Source organism: Macaca thibetana, chromosome 4, assembly GCF_024542745.1.
Source record: "Macaca thibetana thibetana isolate TM-01 chromosome 4, ASM2454274v1, whole genome shotgun sequence".
NCBI classification, from domain to species: Eukaryota; Metazoa; Chordata; class Mammalia; order Primates; family Cercopithecidae; genus Macaca; species Macaca thibetana.
In genome coordinates this window covers 164,071,680-164,086,986 of record NC_065581.1, presented here as the reverse complement: position 1 = coordinate 164,086,986, position 15,307 = coordinate 164,071,680, and the positions used below count along the sequence as shown (strand labels likewise).

General features: G+C 43.9%; 1 protein-coding gene across 2 annotated transcripts in view; it reads left to right on the top strand.

Moving 5' to 3' along the window:
- The window catches only part of PDE10A (phosphodiesterase 10A), a 669,061-nt gene that overhangs the window by 14,380 nt on the left and 639,374 nt on the right, over positions 1-15,307 (top strand). The window lies entirely within an intron of this gene.

Sequence of the window (15,307 nt, the reverse complement as noted above, 5' to 3'; positions counted from 1 at the left end):
GCTCAAGTATCGAAGAAGACATATTGTGATAAAGGAATAAAAAAACCTTACATGCAAAGCCACGTTACTATATTCATAAATGAACACTGCTGCCGTATAGCCATTTCACATCTGTCTGGATATTCCTGTGAAGTCCTGACCTCACCCCTTGTTTGGGATGGGCCAGTCTGGCGCCCACGCTGCGGTGCTTCTCATCTGTCTCCCTTTTCCCTGGGGCCTCTTCAGCAGATCACAGGCGTCTTCAGACTGCCAGCAACGACTGAGTCTTTCTTCAGAATTTTTTTTTTCATAACAAAGATTTTAAGCTTTTGTTAATGTAATACATTCCTTAGTCAATTTCATCTAACTTCAATAAAACTTCCTTTCATCTTTCACTCACAAAACATATGCAGGGATCCTAAGAGACCCCAATTCCATCACTTAATTAATTTATTTATTTTTGAGGCGGAATTTCACTCTTTTTACCCAGGCTGGAGTGTAATGATGCAGTCTTGGCTCACTGCAACCTCCGCCTCCAGGGTTCAAGTGATTCTCCTGCCTCGACCTCCCAAGTAGCTGGGATTATAGGCATCTGCCACCACGCCTGGCTAATTTTTACATTTTTAGTAGAGACAGAGTTTTGCCATGTTGGTCAGGCTGGTCTTAAACTCCTGACCTCATGTAATCTGCCAGCTTCGGCCTCCTAAAATGCTGGGATTACAGGCATGAACCCACCATGCCCGGCCTCCATCACATTTTGGATTGGGCTCAACCAGTGTTTTTTGAATTATGGATAGCAACCTATTTGTGAGCCATGAAATCAATTTTTATTTTTAGTGAGTCCTAACTATATTTTTAAGCAGTTGAATGGAATGGAAGGAAAGGGGAGGGAGAGGGTGAGGGGAAGAGGAGAAGAGAGAAGGAGAGAGTGTGGGAATGGAGGGGAGCGGAGAATGAGCTGGTGTTGTGCAGGGACTTGTGTGTGTCTGTGTGTATTTGGTACTCCTGTCAAATACATTTTTTATTGTGAGTGAAAGCAGTAATAAAATCCCTGGCCGAGACCATATTTTACAGGTATCTTGGTCACAATAAATAGAGCACGAATGCCAGAATTGTTCTGGCCTCTTGGCAAAAAGTAACAAATTATTTAATTCATTGAAGCCAGTCACTTTGGATGAAAGGTTATCCCTTAAAGGGCTCTCAGCTGCCTTTGTTCACTGAAGGGGCACGCACCCCCATCTCAGCACCCGAGCCTCAGTGCCACTGGAGCCTCATGTCAGCACTGTCCCTGCTGGCTGACATCGTCTAGAGCTGCTTTTGTGTGCCTTGGCTCCCTGGCTGGATTGAACACATTTTAAGGGCTCAACCAAGTCTTCGTCTCAGTCATTCTTCAAGGAACAAGTAGAGTAGGTGTTTTGCAAATAATTTTTTTTCGTGACAGAGACCGGGACACATCTCAGTCATAGGTCATACCACCTGGCAAGGTGGGGTGAGAGGAGAGGAAGACAAGAGAGTCATACTGGGTGACCCTGGCCGGCAGAGAGAGTGTGGAGGACCCAGGGGCAGAATCCCTGTCCACCTGCGCAGGTGGCCGCCCTGCTGGTACAGGGAGTTCTCACTTCCCAGTAGCTCCATCCCGGCCAACAGAACAGAATGTTCCCCACCTTCTGCCATAGAGTGAAAGGCGCACTCTCCTTTTTAAAATCATTTTTATACTCTTAAAACTTTTCACACCTAATTCTCAATTCTTATTCCAATGTGCTTGGGGAGTAATTATGTATTTTCTTTAAGTGAGGTTCTTTCAGGCTTCCTTTGTTACAGAGTGTACCTTTTCTTTCACCCCCTCACACCCCAGGAGGCTGGACTGCAGCCTCTGTTATTTATGCCGTGATTGCTACTGTGTCAGGTGTCACTCCTTATTCTATACTTTACCAGGTTTCAAGTTAAGCCCCAGTCAACGCCATGGGCACATACAGTTCTTTATTTTCCCCTTCAAGAGTGAAATCTGGGTGGTCTAGATTTGATAGGTACAGAGGTAAAAATAATAAAATAAATAAATAAAAGCTGTGTGGCTGCCAAAATGCCAGTTTTCAAAATTAATGCCAAGTTATCTTTGGAAGTGTCTGGAACGGCTGTGGTTTGCCATACTGCTTCCAATCCCAGACCTGAAGATTTAAACTTTTCTGTTCTCTTTTTAAAAATCAGAAGCAGTCAATTACTATTGTTTTGCCTCTTTTTCTCCCATCTTCAGTAAAATACATACGTAAAACTTGGTTCTTAATTGGCAAGGCACTGTTGGCAGTCTGGGCCTGAGTTTGGAACAAGAAAGAAATGAAAATGAAATGCACAGTCACACAGTCACACGTTTCCTGTGTGCAAAGACCCGGAGAGTGGCTATGGGTGATGGGCATGAGTTTATTTTCCCAGCCCTGAAGGAATTTCAGTCTTATAGGAAGGTAAGAATGTGTGGCATGAGCCCTTAAGTGAGGTCATCCAGTGTGCTGCAGAGGTTTCTGGAAGAGAGTGAATCATTTCTCCTAAGCTTGACTGATTTGAATCATGGATGACCTCGAACTTCCAGCGTGAGGCGCTCAAGAGTCATTGTGGGGTCACCATCACGTTCAATCACGTATTTAACAATCAGAATTCATTTCTATGCCATTTAAAAAAAATTTAACAACGATTTCTTTCTAGCAACTTCTACTAGGTTCAAAAAGCAAATTGAAAATTTCTTTTTTTTTTTTTTTTTTGTCTCCCTTTGTTGCCTAGGCTGGAGTGCAATGGTGCAATCTAGGCTCACTGCAACCTCTGCCTTCCAGGTTTAAGAGATTCTTCTGCCTCAGCCTCCCGAGTAGTTGGGATTACAGGTGCCCGCCACCACACCCGGCTAATTTTTGTATTTTAGTAGAGATGGGGCTTTGCCATGTTGGCCAGACTGGTCTCAAACTCCTGATCTCAGGTAATCCACCTACCTCGGCCTCCCAAAGTGCTGGGATTATAGGCATGAGACACTATGCCAGGCTGAAAAATTTTTTTTCATTATCAAAATAATGGGGTCCAATTCATGTTCTGATAATCTTTCTCCAGTGCACTGTTTCTGTTCTTGTAATTCTATTCATTTATTCTTAAATAAAAAAATAAATGCAATTGGCAAAAATTCAAGAGACAAAAAGATATATAATAAGAAATAAACCTTTTGTTTAATTCAGTAGTGTTTCAAAGTTTTCTTCATATAGACATGGCTCGTTTCCTCTAAGTTTATTTTTAGCTATGTTTACCTTTTTATTGACTTTATAAATTGAGTCATTTCTTCTATTAAATCTTTTAAACAGTTTTTTTTTGTATATGTTAACTGTTATGGATATTTTTAAAAGCAGATATTTAAATTTTGAAATGATCTCAAACTTATAGAAAAGTTGCATGTACAGTAGAAATATTTTTTTTCTGAACCATTACCCCAAATAATTTAGTGTGCATTTTCTACACACCAAGATATTCTCTTACATTGACCACCTTACAACTACCAAAATCAGGAAATTAATCATGATACATCTCCATCATCTAATCTTCACATCCCATACAGGTTTTGTCAGTTGTTCTAATAACATCTTCGACAGCAAAAAGATCTGTTCCAGAACCACACATAGCATTTGTCTCTTTGGTTTCTTTCAGTCTGGAGCAACTTCTCGGTCTTTCGTGGACTTCCATGACTTGTGTTTTTGAAGATTTTGAGCGAATGATTTTAAAGATTGTCTCTTCGTTTGAGTCTGTTTTGGTATATAATCATGGTTAGATCGAAGTGATGCCTGTTGGGGGAAATATCCTAAAAATGATGCTGTGTTCATTTGTCCTATCACTGACGGTGTTTACTTTGACCACTTGGTCACTTGCTTCAGGTAGTGTCTTCCAACAGTCTCCACTGTAAAATTACACTATTTTCCTTTGTCATTATGAAGGAATTTGGGAGTAGCTACTCTGAAATCACATAAATATTTTCTTTTTCTCCAAACTTCTTCAATTTTTCATTTGCTGATTTACATGAGTATGGACTTATGGTTTCCTATTTTATTCGGTGGTTTGTAACACATTATTTAATTTATCTTGAAGCTTAAATTGTCCCAGGTTTGGGCAGTGGGAGCTCCTTCAGGGTGGTTTCTGTGTCTTTCGATGTGTACATCTCTATCTTGATCTCTCTCTGTTTAGAGGTGAGACATATATACATATACAAATGCATTTATAGCTGTATTTTTGTCTGTATTTAATCTATTAGGTTGCTGCAAAAGTAATTGCAGTTTTTGTCATTAATGGCAAACACCACAATTACTTATGTGCCAACCTAATATATTTGAAACCAGGAATTCATATCAACACCTTCATTTCAGCCAGTACCATTGGGCTACTTCTGGTTTCTCCTTTTTAGTATTTGTAACTCTCTTCTCCTACATAGCTATAGCTACAGCTATGTCTTACTTGAACAATTGTCTGGGTGTAGCCAATCTCCCATAACTGCTGCCAGCCCCTCCCCAGTGAGGACACTGTCCCCACCCCATCTGGGCTGTGACACCTGAGCCACCACCACTCTCCTCTATCCTTGGCAGAGCTGCTTATCTTGTCGGGGGAAGAGGAAGAAGAGAAAGTTTGGAAGCTAATTTGTACTCCACCACCTTATTGACTTCTGTTACTTACATTTGTTCTTCATATTATTTTCTCAGGTACCTCAGGTAGTTGTTCATAACATGATTTGCAGAAGGGTAATTTTACTTTCCTTTTCGAAACGTTATACCTCATGTCTTTCTCATCTGATGGCGTTGTCAAATGCGTCCAGAATGTCATTAAATAAGGACAGTGATGAAGACTTTATGGGAATGCTTCTTTTGTTTTTCACTCATCATAGTGCTGGCTTTGGGTAGAGACAGGGAGGTTTCATCAAGGTGAAGATTCTTAAGTGCAAACCTGGTACCACCAGAGTCCTGCATTCAACTTTAAGATGGATTCCCATTGACCACGGGGTGCAGGTTCAAGCCGGTAGTGAGGTCAGTGGCGCCCTGCAGGCTCTGCCTTCTGCTTCCTCTGTCTTTGCCTCAGGACTTTACTAATCGTTTTCCTTTTAATCAAGAGTAGATGTTAGAGATAGAAATTTATCACATGTCCTTTTTGCTCATAAATATAATCTTACATGTTTTCCTTTTTGATCTATTAATCATCTTCAAAACATTTTAAAGTTCCTTGTTTACAAGGAAGCCCCAGTTAGACACAACTGAAGTTTTCCATGTCCCTTGGTCAAGGTAGGTCACTTAAAGAATCACATGAAATCTTTCTCTCTCTCTCTCTCTGATTCATGACGCCTCACAGGGTGAACATTTTGGAGCTGCATGTCTGATTTTGTTCCTCCTTGGTCAGAAGAAAATCAGCGTGTTGAAAATGTTTGGCCCATTTTCTAGAAACCCATGTGGGTAAGAGACCCCCATTGTGACAGTGGGTGGCAGTGGTGGCTTCACAGTGACGTTGTTTTAAAATGGCACGAAGGTGAACTACTTGTGTTACAGCAAACGTGAGTGACGCCATCCACCACAGTCCGATGGGTTTGATGTCAGTACTGTGTAAAATACAACGACCTGCGTTTGTTTCATTTAAACCTGACTTTTGCGTAGGCACGCTGGTGAATCCTGCACAATACGCCTCGCTAATATCATGCCTCTTGATGAGTCATCTTCTCCTGGCTTCTCCAATGCTCTCCTAAGAGCAGGCATCTCTGTCATTCCCTGGTGGAAGAGGGGCACTGCTACCGACCAGCTCACCTAATACCAATCTTTCTGTGCCACTTCTCTATGTATTTTGTACGACGATCAGTGTCTTTTACCCACATTGTCTCCTAACCTTGGACATCTTTCTGTGTGATGCTTCACTGCTCAGCATTGACACCAGAGCTGCTCTGTGTATGTTTAATATTAACAGAGGTGTGATGTCTTACAGGAAGGTTAGCAGAGCGCGATTTTGGGGAGTGCTATTGTGAAACCCAAGAGGAGGCAGAGTTTGTGGTGAAACAGCTACCCATCTGTTTACACATCAAATAAAACACGGGAATCACGTCTCCTGTGTATAAATTCAGGAAAGTTGATTAGAGACTGGGAAAATATTCGTAGAGCAATCACGGGGCTATCTCAAAAGCATAGTTGAAGTCCATGTCTAAGAATTAAAAGATAGATGTGTATTACCCAAGGAAAATGCCCAAGACACTTCTCAATTTTGAGTCCTGCATCTCTCATATACAGATGCTATTTCTTTATTCAAATCATCTTTTCCTTATACAGTATTTGTTTTTGAAATGCTTTTCAATCGTTTAGGAAAAAATGATACCAATAGTGTTCAAGATTTCTGACAGTTAAATCATTTTTTTTTTTTTTTTGAGACCGAGTGTCGTGCTCTTGTTGCCCAGGCTGGAGTGCAGTGGCACAGTCTTGGCTCACTGCAACCTTTGCCTCCCAGTTTCAAGTGATTCTTTTGCCTCAGCCTCCCAAGGAGCTGGGATTATAGGCATGTACCACCACAGCTGGCTAATGTTTGTATTTTTAGTAGAGACAGGGTTTCACCATGATGGCCAGGCTGGTCTGGAACTCCTGACGTCAGGTGATCCGCCTGCCTCGGCCTCCCAAAGTGTTGAGAGTACAGGCGTGAGCCACTGTGTCTGACCAATAATTTGTATTTATTTATTTAGAGTCAAGATTCCCTTTGTCTCAAATATTGCAGGGTCTGACACAGGCATAGGGGTGAGAATCAAAGCCCAGGACATCTCTAGGATGTCTTGTACCCTTCCATATCCATATACGGCAAGCACTTGGTACCCCAGATAATTGTAGTTCCCTCTTCTCACTCATTTCTAGAAGCTTAACAGTCAAATTTCTGCCTCTTCTTTAAAACATTTAGAGGATCTTATGGCAACAACTTAGTGTATTACCCTCATTTCCAGTTTCATCTTGTTTTTCCTCCCTCTTTCTCCTTTGTGTAGATTTTTTCATCTATTTATTTTGTATTTTATTTTCTCTTGACTTATTGTGTGCAGTTTTGTAAGCTACCTGAAATCTCTTTTGGCATAAAATCAGAATATGAACACATGAATAACCACAGTGAAACAAATACATGCATTATTATTTGGGGACAAGGTTCACCTCCTTTACTTAATTCATGTACCATGAGGCCAGGGACAATGGTTGTTTATTCTCTTTGCATCTTGCCATGAGAACAAATCTTTGCAAAAATTGTACCAAGGACTCAATGGATGTCTGTTAAATTGTAAAGAGTTGTTTTTGAGTCCATGTGGCAAAGCAGTGGACTTGATATTCACTGCATAATGACAGAAAAAGCAAGTGGGCTTCCAACCCAGTTGTTTTTTAAGCATCTTCCATGAGCTGGGCTGTGAGGCCTGGAACACTGAGTGTTGTCCCTCACATCCAGGGTCCACAGTCGAGTAATGGTCACAGACATAAGAACATGCAGCAGGCTACAGTGAGAAACATGGTCAGTATGCAAAATGCAATGCAAAAGTGAGCAGGGGGTCATGTGAATTCACACTGGGCTGGAAAAGCCTCACCTCCATATCTGAATGCTCTCTCTGTGAAGAGCATAGGAAACAAGGGGTCTACAGCCTGTAAAAGTAACTCATAGTGACCTGACTTTCCTAAGCTCCATTATGAGCCCTGTGGCGAGGCCACTTTCCCACTCTTTCTGTAGACATTGCATCTCTACATCCCCACTGCTTCCTCAACCACTTGGTTTTCGGGGAGGCATTATTAAAGTTCAAATGTGTTAGACTACAATCCCTTGGAAGATGAAGTCCCAACTTTGTATTTCTCTGATCTGAAGGAATATGTGTGTGGGGATGTTTAGTGATGTTTTCCGATGACAGCGATTCCCCCTAAATCTATGTATTAAATACAATGGAACAGGATTCACAATTCACCCCAGATAATACAGTTTGCTGAGTGTTTTATGTAGCTGTGACCAAAACCCACAAAAGGATCAGAAGCCTCTGTAACATCCACCATGGCTCGTTCCAGTTTACTAGGCAGCTCCTGGGCTGTCTCCAGGGCTGTCGGCTGTAATCGGGCAGAGCCCCAGCTACGTATTCCCTTGTGGAGAGTACTGAAAAGTCAGCACACGGCTCTGTATTAGTATTTATGATCAAACTCAGACTCGCGTAGGCCCAGACATTTCTAAATGTAGACCAGTTTTTTAGTTGCAAGGATAAACCCAAAGCCACTATGAAATTTTTTATTTCCCGAGCAGCATAATGGCCAGAAGTGTGCTGAGTGACAAAGAAACACAAGGGTAAGGATTCCAATATTAGGGCAGGAGTGTGATGATGTAGGGTATCAAATCCCAGGAAAACCTTAGGATCTATTTTGGAATGCAGTCTCGCTCTCATTTTGACGGAACTGCGGTGCTTTTCACTCCAGAGTTATCTTCAGCTCCATATTCCCGAGTTCAGTGCCTTGTTGTTGTATGCCTGCCCCTACCACCGATTTATACCTCAGACTCATCAAGAGCACAGTTCACCGTGTGTCTGCCCCACCCGTGTCTCCTCTGTATCGGGAGATGGCCACGCCATTCACAATGCTACCCAACCCGGAAACTTGGAGCCATCACTTTTCTGGAGAGTTGCGTAAATCCCACCTCCTTGCCATCCCTCTCCTCGGAGCACCTACCTCTTCCCTGCTGTTGTTGCCTTAATTCCAGTCCTCACCATCTCTCACTTGGACAACTTTAGTTTCCCCCTGTAGGTTCACATGTTTAAAATACAATCTCTATATTGCTTCTTCTAAAATATATCACATCTGCATTGTGCCCTTGTAAGGCCCCTGGATGGCTGTCAGGGTCAAGTTTGGCCAAAGGCCCCTTTATTTGCCCCCACCCTGTCACCTGGCCATTTGCCACTCCCACCCCAGTGCAGGCTCCATGCTTCTCTCCCCTGGCACCCTTCCTTCTCCTGTCAGCCTGCTGAGCTTCTCCCCTTCCTTTAACAAGCACGGTCGTGTCTTCTTTATAAAGTGCTCCTTGATTTTCTCACGCAGGGTCTCAGTCCCATCTATATAGTCCCTGATGCACCTTTCTCATCATTACGTGGGTCCATCTGTGTGCCCAGGGCAAAAACAATGTTTAAGGAATATTTTAGCTGTTATTTCGTGTACACATTTCTCCAGTAATTATGTATTTACATGGCCGTCCCCTTCTAAATTGGGCACTGCTGGATAACAGGGACCAGGACTTATAAAGTCTGATTCCCGTGTGCCTAGGATGATCGCTGGCACATACCGAGTGTTTCATTGTTGATGATGATGATGAGAGAGATCATGACTCATCTCACAGTAAATTCCACTAGCATCCCTAAGTAGAATTGGCTGGGCACTTTTTAAAAACTGATGACTATTTCAGATCCATTACGCCCAGATTTCATCTCCATATTTTAAAAACAGTGTGGTAAATCTGGCCATGATACAAAAGAGAATAGGAGAAAAACAATTATAGTGATAAAAAAAAATAAGTCCCATGAACAATAAAAGAGTAGTTGAGTGTTCCTTAGCACTCCACACCTCACTTTTGGTCTCTGTGAAATGAGGAGCTGGCGGTTGACCGAGTCTAAGTCCTCTTCTGGTTTGTTAGGAGCCAAGCTGCAGCTGCTTGACTTAGAGAGGACAAGGGAGCAGAAGTTATTTGGGGTAAACCTTGACAAGTTGCTCCCTGTTGCCTTCAGGCTGATCATGAAGAAGTGGGTTAAATCTTATAGGGAGACTGGATAGCTAAAATGAATAATTTCTTGGCAATAAAAGAGAGAAAATAATGAGATAGCTGAGAGAAGCTTTTGCATCTGTAGATTTTAAACAAAGAATCACTGTTTTTGATTGCATGGGTATCACCTGCCAGGAAACCAAAGAGCTTTTATGTTGCTGCTGACACCTTGGCTGATAAATTCTTGCCCTTCCTTCCTTCCAACCTCAATAAGGTGCAGTGGACCAGGGGCCCTGAGTCAGAGTTCAGCAGGTGAGATGGCTGCCTGGCCTGAGCCAGGACAGAGGCCCAAGGAGGGATGGCCACAGTTCAGAGGAGGAGACGGAGCACAGCCCGAGTGGTCAAGTAGGACATGACAGCAGGGGGTACCACCTTCCAGCAAAAGGAGACAGATGGTGGGGGCCAAGAGAGGAAGGAGCTGGGGCTTTTCTCAGGACAGGTGTGGCCGTCCCTATGCTGCTGCCTTCCATCGGTCACCCTCCTCTCTGGGCCCCTTTATTTATTAGTAAAATAACTTGTCCACTTTCAAACACATGCTGAGTACTTTCTGAAAAACTCTCACCACAGTCCGCTGGGGTGATGTTGTCCTTCCATTTTAGATGAGGAAATTCTGATCCAAAGATGTTAAACAACTGTAGCAGGCCACATGGGTATTAGGTCGCATGGCAGGCATTCCCTCCTGGAACTACTTGCCTCGTGCCAGTTTTTAAAATATCAGCTCATCTCCTGTAAAGATGAGGATAGCAGCACCTACTAGGCCTGTGTAAGTATCCAGTGAGAGAGTGCTGGAGAAGAAGTTTTGAAAACTGTGAAGCATTATTCAGATGTAAGTCATTAGTAAATAAGACAGATTTGTTTCACAGACAAATTTTGAGCTTCCCTGGATGGGAGATTAAGAACATATTTGTTCTTCTCTTGTGTCAGTGTATATATGTGTATGTGATACATATTAGGGTGTGGGGGGATCTAACACAAATCTTGATTCATGTCTTGAAAAATTTTTATTTCAAAGGATGAAAAAGGTTGCACTCTTCATTCAATACATTAGTCATATGTTCTTCTCTCTTAACATATGACAAATTTCCATCTCGAATAGGTTGATGTTTTTGTAAGATTGACTAGTTCTCATAGTAATTACAACTGTGCACGTGTGTGTGTGTGCATTCACGTATGCATGCTTGCTTCATATGTTAACTAATAAAATAATCAGGTTCAATGTATGGCACCCAAGCTATGGGTTAATCTGCTGATTATTAACCTGTGCCTCTGTTGAGGGTACAGAGGTCTGGCCAAAAGCAGATGGACTTTATTCACCCGAGGAGAGTGATCATGGTCCTGCCATTCCTGCCTGGGTGTCTCATTGGTTTTATGAACCAGAATTTATAAAGATAATAATGAGGACAGTTAATCTTTTGCCTCTACTGGCTAATTTGGGCCTAGATATGACGTCACCACAGCCCATCTGGGAGCTTCAATCCTGACTGATGTCCTCAAGACACGTTACAAAATGGACCAAAATGTGCATGGCTGACATTTCACAGCAGGTGATCAGAGTCTGGGAAAAACAGGAACTCAGACCTTAGCACATCCTGTTCCAGGGCCCCATGGAGACGTATTTCTCCATGCCTGTCAGAATATGCATTTCCACCTGAATTCTGCGGCCGAGCGAAGCTGAATGAATAGCCAAAGGTGAAAATGATTTCATGGTGGACGTCTAAGTTCCTGAAGACAAGAAGTGCAACTGCTCAATCAGGCAGCCAGGCTGGACCCGCCCAGGAGCTGCTCACCTTTGGGGTCCATCATGATTTCCACCCACTCTGGTCACCAAGTAGTTCTGACAGTGAGCAAATGGCCAGCTCCCCTGTAGTGTGGCCCCTGAGGTCTTTGAGTCCTGTGCTATGGATTAAAGGCCATAATCCAAGCAATACACAGATATCTGATCAGTTTTCTTTGTGATGTGCACCATGTACAGAGGGAGCGTTGCCCGTGGGGGCAAATAAACTGGGTTCCAATCTCAGCGGCATCGTGTGAGCCAGGCAACCTTGGGCAATTTACTTTCTGAGCCTTGATTTCCTCGTGTTTCTATCTACCCAGGACTATCACGGGAATAATACTAGACCCTAGAGCTGTAAGGATTTGAAATTACACATGCAAAGTGCCTGGGTAGGGATTGGCAAATAATGCTCAGCAGAAGTCAAGCCCATTGGTGACTTGGGTTGATGTCCTCCCTTCATTGCCCACAAACCACATTTTACTGCAGGTTGTACCCAGGTAGAGGAGTGAATCTTGGCTAAGAACATGATGGATTTCTGGAAACGAGAAATCATTAAGGGGCTCTGGGGTTTTGCTCTGAAGCGGGCATGTCTTCCTTAAGAATCGTGGTTTCGTTCTGGGGCTCTGAAGAGCCAGAGATGACACTGTACCGTACAGTCTGGGAAACCTCCATCAAGTCGGAGGCAGCATTTTGGAGGGGCCGTGCATTCTGCAGGTGACCTGTCACTGTGACAGCAGTTTTCTAAGCTTGTGGAGGGGCCTTGCAAACCAAACAAGGAGTAAGTGGAGGCTCGTTGGTTGTGGAGCCCTCGCTGACATCATGGGTAAGGCATTTTCATCTTGTGGATAACCAGCAGCCATCCTGCCCTCACTGCATCCACTGGCTATGATGCCATTCGCCACCGCGTGGTAATGAAACCGGCTAAGGCAGGCTTAGCATTTCCACATGATCGCATTTCCTCCTGGCTTCCTTCTACAGGACTGTAGGAAGCGTTATCCCATTCTACAGAGAAGAAAGGTGAACGATTTGCTTGAAGTTGCCCAGCTTGCGATCTCAGGATGAGGACTTGAAGCAGGGCCATCACGCTATGTGGTGACTTCATATTTGTTCTGGGGGACTGAAATTCAGAGGGTGTAAAGCTTTTAAGTGACGACTTTTAAGGAGAGAACTAAGCTCTAGAGCTCTCAGCAACTGCATCCACAGTAAGCTCCCATACACTCCACCCCCACCCTCCCACCACAAGCCTGGCCAGATAGACAGGCTGGGAGGGGGTCAGTGACCTCATGCTCCTGGCCCAGAGCTGAACGTGGCCTGACCCAGCCCAGGTCCCCTGATGCTTTCTGCCACACTCTCCACAATGCTTCCTCCCCTCTTGTTTCTGCCCAAAGACACATGGAAAGCAATGGAGGCTGCAGTGTTAGCTCCGGCCCCGCTCCTGGGGGCCAGTGCAGAGCTGCCTCCCTCACTCCCTGCCCATCTGTGTTCTCGGCCATCAGACACTCACTCACATTATGGCTGGTGCTCCTCTGTCTTCCCGCCCTGCTCCCTGCCTGGGGATCATGTCTGTCTGCGTTCTACGCACAGCTTCTCCATCTCCTCAATGCCCCTGGATCACTGGCGATTCCAGCGCCCTCATATCTGCATTTTCTTTCAAGTTACTGACTCACATCCCTTGCTGTATAGATCTGCGCTAACTGCTGACATCCTCACAAAATCTCTGGATTCTGCAACCCTTTCTAGCTGTCCCCTGCTCTCCTCCTTTCAAGACAATGGACTTGTCTTTGTCCTTGATGTACTAAAATTTAATGACAACATATCTAGGTGTGTCCTTCCAACCTTACCATATTTGGGATTCAGTGGACCTTTCCTCAGTTCTGGGAAGACGTGGTGCCATCTGTGAATGTGCTGTGTTCCATCCTGTCTCTTTCCTTTGCCTGGAATCCCGTAGATGAGGGTCGGATCGGGCCTCCACGTGCCTCTGCATGTATTCAAGCTTTCCACAGTGAGGGTCTGATCGGGCCTCCACGTGCTTCTCATGTCTGCAAGCTTTTTCCACATCTGTACCGGGTGTTCTTTGACAACTTTGTGCTGTGTTCTTGGGAAATTCCTTTGTAACAACTATCACTACTTAATTTAATCTTTGTATGCTACTCAGCCTTCAGTATTTTTTTATTTTCAGAATACTAGTTTTCTTTACTATCGTCTTTATTGTTTCTCATTGGTTTTACCTGTTTTTGCTCCTTCACCTCCTTAATGGCTTTTGAGGTACAGCAGCTCACTTTCTGTCTAGGTGGACCATGTTTAATGGTATAAAATCACCATTTTAATTTTGGATGGCTGTACCTTGGTTCTATGTGTTGGGTTTGTTGTCTGTCTTTCATCCCAGTGGCTAACCTTTTTGCTGGATTGTCCCTTGCTGTGGCTGGTGCAGCTAACTATAGATAAAGCTGCAGGAAGTGGCCTCTGGGTGTGTTCCCCTCATTGACTTCAGTGGAAGTGGGGAGAGGTCGGGTGTTTGGTGTCTGAGCTTTTGAGCTGGCAACTCTCCAGGATGGCCCTCCTAAGTTGTCCCTCCCCAGGCGAGGTCTCTCTGCCAGGAGGCAGGCACCTGGGAAGCAGGAGAGTGGGAGAGAGGGCCCTCTGCAGACCCCATTAGGGAGGTCCCACCAAACAGAAGAGCGTCCCCTGGGGGTCAGGCTCAAGTCCTCTCCCACTCACAGCTTTAACTACTCCCTTCCCGCTATTTTCTCCAGAAACAGAGGGTGTGGATGGAACACTATCCAGGGAAACAATTTTTAAGCTGACTTCCACAAACGTTCCAAAGATATCCAGTCTCCTGAAATGAATGCGGAAACTAGATGATCGTGTATCTCTGATTCAATGCCTATGTAATTAGTATATAATACTTGTCATAGGGAGAGCAGTGGATAAATGGCTCACTGTTTTTTGTGGCCAAACACCGTGATTTTTCCTATATGTTCACAAAAGCATTAGCGTAATAAAGAAAAGCCAGGACTTTGCAATGACCTCTCTTCTTTCCTCCCCATTTGCCCTCCCTCGCTTGCCTCCTCCCATCCCCACCCCATCCAGCTCAAAGGGGAAATCGCCTCTTGCTGCCAATATGGAAACCATTGCTTGTAAATGAGGAGCTGAACATTTTTTAGGAATGGCCTCACCTTGGCTTCCCCATCCACAGCACATATTGCAGACTTTTCACTCTAATATATGTGTACGATGTTTGCCAAGAACAGCCTGGGGCAGAAGTGTTGAGCTTCAAACTCTGCTATGTTCAGAAGGAAACTGAGCCCCGTTACCACCCAATCTTGCTGCTGGTCCAGTTCTCAGTCTAGTTAGAGGGACCCTGATGCTGAAGCTGTGCACTTTCTGCTTTTCCTGTAACTGGCCCTCAAGCACTATGGCCTCCAGTTTTCCAGGGAAAATGGAATGTTGAAAGTGGTGAGCTAACACTGCACTCTCCATTGCTTTCCATGTGTCTTTTGGGCAGAAGCAAGAGGGGAGGAAGCATTGCCGAAGGGTGTGGAATATTGAAAGTGATGAGTGATATTGAAAGCCCTCCAGTCATGGGTTGGGAGGCACGGCTTGCTTGCTTGCTTTCTTTCTTTCTTTCTTTCTTTCTTTCTTTCTTTCTTTCTTTCTTTCTTTCTTTCTTTTTCTTTCTTTCTTTCTTTTCTTTCTTTCTTTCTTTCTTCTTTCTTTCTTTCTTTCTTTCTTTCTTTCTTTCTTTCTTTCTTTCTTTCTTTCTTTCTTTCT